The sequence below is a fragment of the Palaemon carinicauda genome, chromosome 34, assembly GCF_036898095.1.
Source record: "Palaemon carinicauda isolate YSFRI2023 chromosome 34, ASM3689809v2, whole genome shotgun sequence".
Classification (NCBI taxonomy): Eukaryota; Metazoa; Arthropoda; class Malacostraca; order Decapoda; family Palaemonidae; genus Palaemon; species Palaemon carinicauda.
This window is the reverse complement of record NC_090758.1, coordinates 39,943,163-39,950,580: the sequence shown is the minus strand read 5'-3', so window position 1 is coordinate 39,950,580 and position 7,418 is coordinate 39,943,163.

Sequence of the window (7,418 nt, the reverse complement as noted above, 5' to 3'; positions counted from 1 at the left end):
TGTCGAGAATTCAATTTTTGGATGTATGACCCATCAAATCCTGACACTTCGCCATTTAGTTTATTATCAAAATCATATCGACTAGGGAATAATGTCGACTGTACAACTACTTCAACTGGGGAAATATTGGACTTAGTTTTAGTGATGGAATAATATTGTATCATATATAAATGTTGAAGAAAAATGTATCATCTCCCCAGTGCACGAACTTATTACGTTTAGTCTACATCTACAAAAACACGCAATCGAAAAAGAAAAGGAAGTGTAGACATAAATAAATTTTTTCTCCAACCGTATATATTGAAGAAGTTACAAAGTAATTAATGGTGCTATTAACATTCCCTCTGATCATGATAGCTAACGTCTGTTGGGAGCTAAGTGTGTTAACTGTTCTACGACCAAATATAATAAAGTAAATAAAAGTGAATAGGATACCATGTGTCCACCGATGGAAAAGACTATAACTGTAAAAGACCAATATCTTTGGTTTGAAGGAGAATCTTTGATGAAAAAGAGGGAAAAAAGGCGTAAAGAAAGAAAGTGGAATAGGTTAAAAACTGAAAGCACGTTGGTAGAATACAAAACTGCTACGTGTCAATATACCTTCCTACTTAGGAGGGAAAAAAGTGAATACTATAAGAGAAAGATCCTCGAAGCAGCAACAGACATAAATACGTTATATCGTCTCCTGAATGGTATAATGGGAAATGTAAAAGAGAAGAAGCTACCTGATCGATACAGTGACTAGTTACTAGCAAATAATTTTCTAGTATTCTTTAAAAACAAGATCTTAGAATATAACCAGGTCATTTGTAAATATTTCACATCACATTAATGATACATCTGCCACACAGACAAAATTAATAAGATTTAACAACATAACACACGATGGCATCACCAGAATTATCAAGAGAGCAAAGAAAACAAACTGCGTGATTGATCCTATCCTAACATCTGAAGTAACTGGAGAGAGAATCTTTTCTAGTCTAGCAGAAATATTAATAAGAATAGCAAATGCATTCATTGATGAATGTTAGTTTCCAAAAATCTGAGAAAATAGCAATAGTCACACCAGTTCTGAAAAGTGATCTTGACTATCAGGAATTAAGCTCATATAGACATATTTCAAATCTATCTTTTGTTTCAAAATTGCTTGAATACTTGATTCTGGAACAACTAGTCAGTCACTTGGAAGTAATAGAAGCTTCGCCTGACAACCAATCTGCGTATAGAAAATTATACTCTACATAAACAGCCACCTGCTCTGTTGTAGATACTATACTGGAAATGATGGATTTAAAGAAAAAAGAAATTGGTATTTTAATATTACTCCTTCTCAATGGGGCTTTTGATACAGTTGTGCATAGACTGCTACTAATGATCTACGGTGCATAGGCGTTGAAGATCAAGCCTTCGAATACCTAAAAGACTACCTGGTTGGTAGAAATGACTTTTGGCAACTCTTGTTCATCATATGAACCTTTAAAAAGAGGGGTACCCCAGGGGAGTGTACTTGGCCCAATCTTATTCTGTGTCTATACTATTGGTGTATGAAAAATAATTCAAAGACATGGCATGAAGTTCAAACTAGCTGCGGATGACACACAATTTTACAATTCCCTAAAGGATATAGATGACACTACTGAAACTCTAAGCCGAATCCTTGATAGTTTTAGAGAATGGATGACAATAAAACAACTAAAATTAAATGAGAACAAAACGGAGTTCATGGTGGTGGGTAATAGAAACAGCGTGAGACGCTTGGGTGATATTCAAATGAGCATAAAGAATAATTCACTGCTGATATCTAGTAAAGTTCGTGATGTAGGTGTACTGCTTGATTGTAACTTGTAGCTCAATGCCCAAATAAATAATGTGGTTATCATCTAAGAAATATTGCTTTTATAAGAAAAGGACCGCAATGAGAATTCTATAAACTTGTGATAAACTGTGTTATTACCAGGATTGACTACTTTAACTCCATCTATCAGAATTTACCAAAAGTCCAACTTGAGAAATTATAAAACATAATAAACAAAGGAGCAAGACTAATAAAAGGTGTCCCACCTAGAGAGAGAATCACACCTATATCAATTTATTTACACTGGCTGCCTATGAAAGTGAGAATTGCGTATAAAATATGTACCATAACCCACTAAGTTATCAAAACTGGTCGTCCAAAATACTTGAGACAATTGCTACATATTGCGCAGCCAACAAATTATGTTGACACGAGAATAGTTACAGATGGTTATAAACTATTGGAACCTAGATATATTTCTACTCTAGGCTCCAGAACCTTTAAACATAAGCCCTAGACTATACAATAAGCTCCTACGAGACCTCAGAATGATTGGAGACAATAAGGCTTTCAAGAGGAAATTGAAGACGCTCTTATTCCAGGAGACGTATGACAATGACGATTCAGCAGTAAATGAACATTACGTGATAGGAAACGTTTAATTCTCTGAACAACCAAGATATATTGACAGTGGAGGTCCAGTAGAGAGTGGGGATCCCCTGGTGTAAGGCACCGGAAAAGGAGCCGTCAAAGTAAGGTGAGTAAATTAACATTTAATTAAAGTCTACGGATGATTGCCTCCCACTTTTCATATACTGACTGTAAAGTAGATGGCGTAAAAAGGTGCAAAGTTGGCCACGAATCTTGATCTTGATCCGTATCACATCCAAAATTTCATGGTTTCTTCTGATGCATAATATCTGTCCATTGATAAAACTTTGTGAAAATCCAACGTGTCAATTTGTTTTGACGTAATCTTTTATATTAGGAAAAACTGCAAATCCTGATCTTAAATCCGGATCTGGTACCGGATCATCTCCAAAATTTGATGGGGTCGTCCATGTCCTAAGAATTATCAGTGGTGGAAATTTCTTTTGGCGTAGTCCTGTCCACAGTCACAGCCAAATAGATAAATAAATAATCCGATTCGAACACATAACCTCCCATGGCGGAGTTAGAGAGCAAATCGATGATTTACCTCCTCTTTAAGAAATGAACAAGCTTGGTAATGCAATTACAAATTTCGGTGAAGACTCTGACATGTAGTTCAGATTATCGTTGCAAAGTTGTAACTCCTTAAGTTTATGTATCGGCCTAACTCATTTCGAATACCATCTTAAATTATGCAAGATTGTACTAATAAATAGTTGAAACGAGATTTAGCCAACATTACTTTTTCACAATACCATTACATGACGCCAGAAAATACAAGAACTCTCCCACGGGAAAAAATACTCGATAGTTCCTTTAGTGCCTGTAACCTCACCATCCTTGTGAGCAAATGATGGGATGTTTGTGGTCCATCTTTTGAGTCATCAGCAGTCATTTCCTGGCTCTCCCTGGTCATAGTTCGATGGGATAATGGGCAGAGGCACTCATCATATGTATATATGGTCAGACTCTAGGGAATTGTCCTACTTGCTAAGGCAATGTCCCTATCCCTTGACTCTGCCATTCCTGACCGGTCTCTAAACCTTTAAGAATAAGGCCATACGTAACATCATCCGAATGTGGACTGTTAATAAATATCTTATTTGAATATATGAATATGTATTCGCTACGTTACACGACTGATCATCTGAAACTTATGATACGATGATAGGTCGTTCCTTCCTCTGTAGCCAATTGGTCATTTGAAAAATATATTGAAATTTCTCTCTCTCTCTCTCTCTCTCTCTCTCTCTCTCTCTCTCTCTCTCTCTCTCTCTCTCTCTCTCTCTCTCTCTCTCTCTCTCTGCGGTTTGATGCTTGGTTCCTACGCCCTAATAGTCAGTAGATACTTCCTTTCTTCTAGATTACTGTCAAGACTGCGTGACGTTGGGCAATGGCTGTTGCGGTGTTTAATTTAAAAGGGTAAAAATTGGAGCACGAGGAAAAACGGGACAATTTAAAAGAAGTGAAAGAAAATGCTTATCGATACTTACTGAAAAGATATTGAGTAAGATCTCCGTAAAAATTTGGCAATAGTTTTAGTATTGACTATAATTTATTACATAATAAATATTGCTGAAAGTTCCTTATACTTATTTAAAGGTGCATCTTTGAAAAACCTTGTCCAGAATAATATACATAAAATTCTAGTACTGAATAACATTCAAGTTGGGAATTTAATTTTTTTTTTCTTTAGGTTTTGGTTATACATGACAATGCGATGAGGCTTTTAAGGTCACTCAGCGCTGCATTCAGATATTTTTCGGATTTTTGTCTGTACAAAATCTGCACATTACCGTCCGAAAACTTTATTAAAGTATAATAAATTTTCGGCAGGGATACTCAAATCTAATTTTGAAATATTAATAACTTTATGGGAGGAAATTAAAACTGGAAGGATTAATTTCTGAATTATACAAAATTATAAAGTAGAAAAACTAGAAAACAAAATTCTTGATTATTCAAAACATGATAACATTGAAAGTATACCACATGCTTAGAATATATATCTAAAAATACTTTGACAAATAATAACGGGAAACAATAAATCAACTTACTTAGAATTTAGATAATTTCCTGCAAATCTTGTGAAGGATCATATAATAGAAAAAGAAAAAAATTAGAACGCGTAAAGAACAGAAGCATTTTCTATAAAGCATTAAAATAGTTCTGGTGAAAGTATTAAGTACATTTGCAATGTGGTAGACACAAAAGAATAATGAATAAAAAATATCATTAAAAAATAATGAAATTTCATGAAATGGTTTTTCTTTTCATATTTTGTCAATTTCCCCGTTCAAGAAATAGGATATTAATACAGGGTGAGGATAACATAAGTATTAAAAACAGAAACTTTATATTTCACAATGCTGCCTATTGTTATCATTATGCAGGTTCAAAACTCAGAGCAAGCATAACTGTGTATATCGAAATATACCTCTCTCTCTCTCTCTCTCTCTCTCTCTCTCTCTCTCTCTCTCTCTCTCTCTCTCTCTCTCTCTTTATAAATATATATATATATATATATATATATATATATATATATATATATATATATATATATATATATATATATATATATATATGTGTGTGTGTGTGTGTGTGTGTGTGTATACAGAATATATATGTAAATGTCACCCACGAATGGCATTTAATACCGTGGGAATATATATCCACTTGGAATTCATTTTATGGCAACAGCTTCTGGCCGGGTGGAGATTCGAACCCCCACCAGTTCGGCTGGAAACCATGCCTGCAGAGACCATACCGACTGAGCTATCAAGAGAGATAAAAGTTTATGACAAGTCCCCGTATATTCCCAAGATAGAATTCGGTATTAAATGCCGTTCGTGGGTGACATTTACATTGATTGAAATCACGTGTGCTTGTGATATATATATATATATATATATATATATATATATATATATATATATATATATATATATATATATATATTTATATACGTATATATATATATATATATATATATATATATACATATATATATATATATATATATATATATATATATATATATATATATATATATATATAGATAGATAGATATATAATATATATATATATATATATATATCTATATATAGCTATATATATATATATATATATATATATATATATATATATATATATATATATATATATATATATAGCTATATATATATATATATATATATATATATATATATATATATATATATATATATATAGCTATATATATATATATATATATATATATATATATATCTACATATATATAAATATATATATATATATATATATGTATATATATATATATATATATATATATATATATATATATATATATATATATATATATATATATATATATATATATATATATATATATATACATATACATTGTAATCCATAATTACATTAAATATTTTGTTCATGGTTTATGTCATTTGTTTTAATTAAGTCACGTAAAGTTCTCTCGGAACATTTTATCCCTGACCAAGGGGATATTTTTCTTCTGCCTTTCATGTTTTGTGGAGCGGACTTCCCGTCTTCAGTGCTTCGCTTGTCGAACTGCCCCATTACGTGGCTATGCTTTCACTCTCTCTCCCTTTACTTGGAGTGGGTTTTTTGGGCAACGGGGCAGAGAGTATCGGCTCCCCTACAGAGGAGGTCTTTCAGCATTTTTCACGGCTTAATTATCGGAAAATATTTGTTCCTGATCGTGCAGCTACCGTTGAATTTGAGAGGCTCCTGCTAATGAATTTTAGCCTTACTTATAAGCATTGCTGTGGCTTTTGTGCTGCTGCTTGCCACTGCTGCTGGCTGTTGCCGTGTGTTTGACCTCCTTGAGTCGTGAGGAGGCCTTCTAGTGACGAAGAACGGTAAGCAGACCGTATATGTTCTTCCTTCGCCTGCTTGCATAATATAGACAATTTACGTTGTCCTGGTGATCCCCTCGGTGCAAGAACACCCCTAGTGATCCGAAAGTAGGACAATCGCTATTGATGCATTATACTAATCTTTGATTATGAATTCGGTGTGGTCTTTGAGAAAATATGCAAGAATTCTTCAGCTATTTCTTCGTTACCTCTTTAGTGTAGCATTGTCGTCAATTTAGGACATATTATCATAATAAGGTGTATTATAATAATAATTATTGTGGAATTGATTAGGTTTACTGTTTACTTCACTCTGCAACTCCAACTGTAGTATGCTAGGGAAAGTGTGTATTTTTCTGCCTCCTTCACCTTTTTTTTTTCTTTGACTGAGGTATAAAAGTTAGGTAGGCGTGTGATGGTTCGAGTGTTATTATTGTAAAGAAGCCTATGTGTTTTCCAGTTCCTAAGAAAGCTTTTCGAGGACTACTTTTTGTAATTTAAGACTATTTTTGTCATTTAAATTTTATTGTTAAGTTTGATTCAGTGTTTTTTGTATCCCTCTTTGAGAGTTATTTTGCTTTGTGAATTTTGTGTCGCTGCTGGTTCTTGCCTGGTATTTTAGCACTGAGCCAGTCTGGAAAAAGAATCCTGGATGAATATAATCAATCTTAAGTTCATTACAATATATATACATATATATATATATATACATATATATATATATATATATATATATATATATATATATATATATATATATATATATATATATATATATATGTATATATATATATATATATATATATATATATATATATATATATATATATATATATATATTTATATATATATATATATATATATATATATATATATATTCAAATAAGCCATATATATTTTGATATATTAATGTCTGGATTCTCTTAACGACCTCGGGATCAGAGCCCCAGGCGAAATCTCACAAAGACAAGAGCTTGGCTCCGGCCGGGAATCGAACCCTGGTCGGCAAGCTTATATAGACAGTGACTAACCCATTCGGCCACGAATGGGTTAGTCACTGTCTATATAAGCTTGCCAACCAGGGT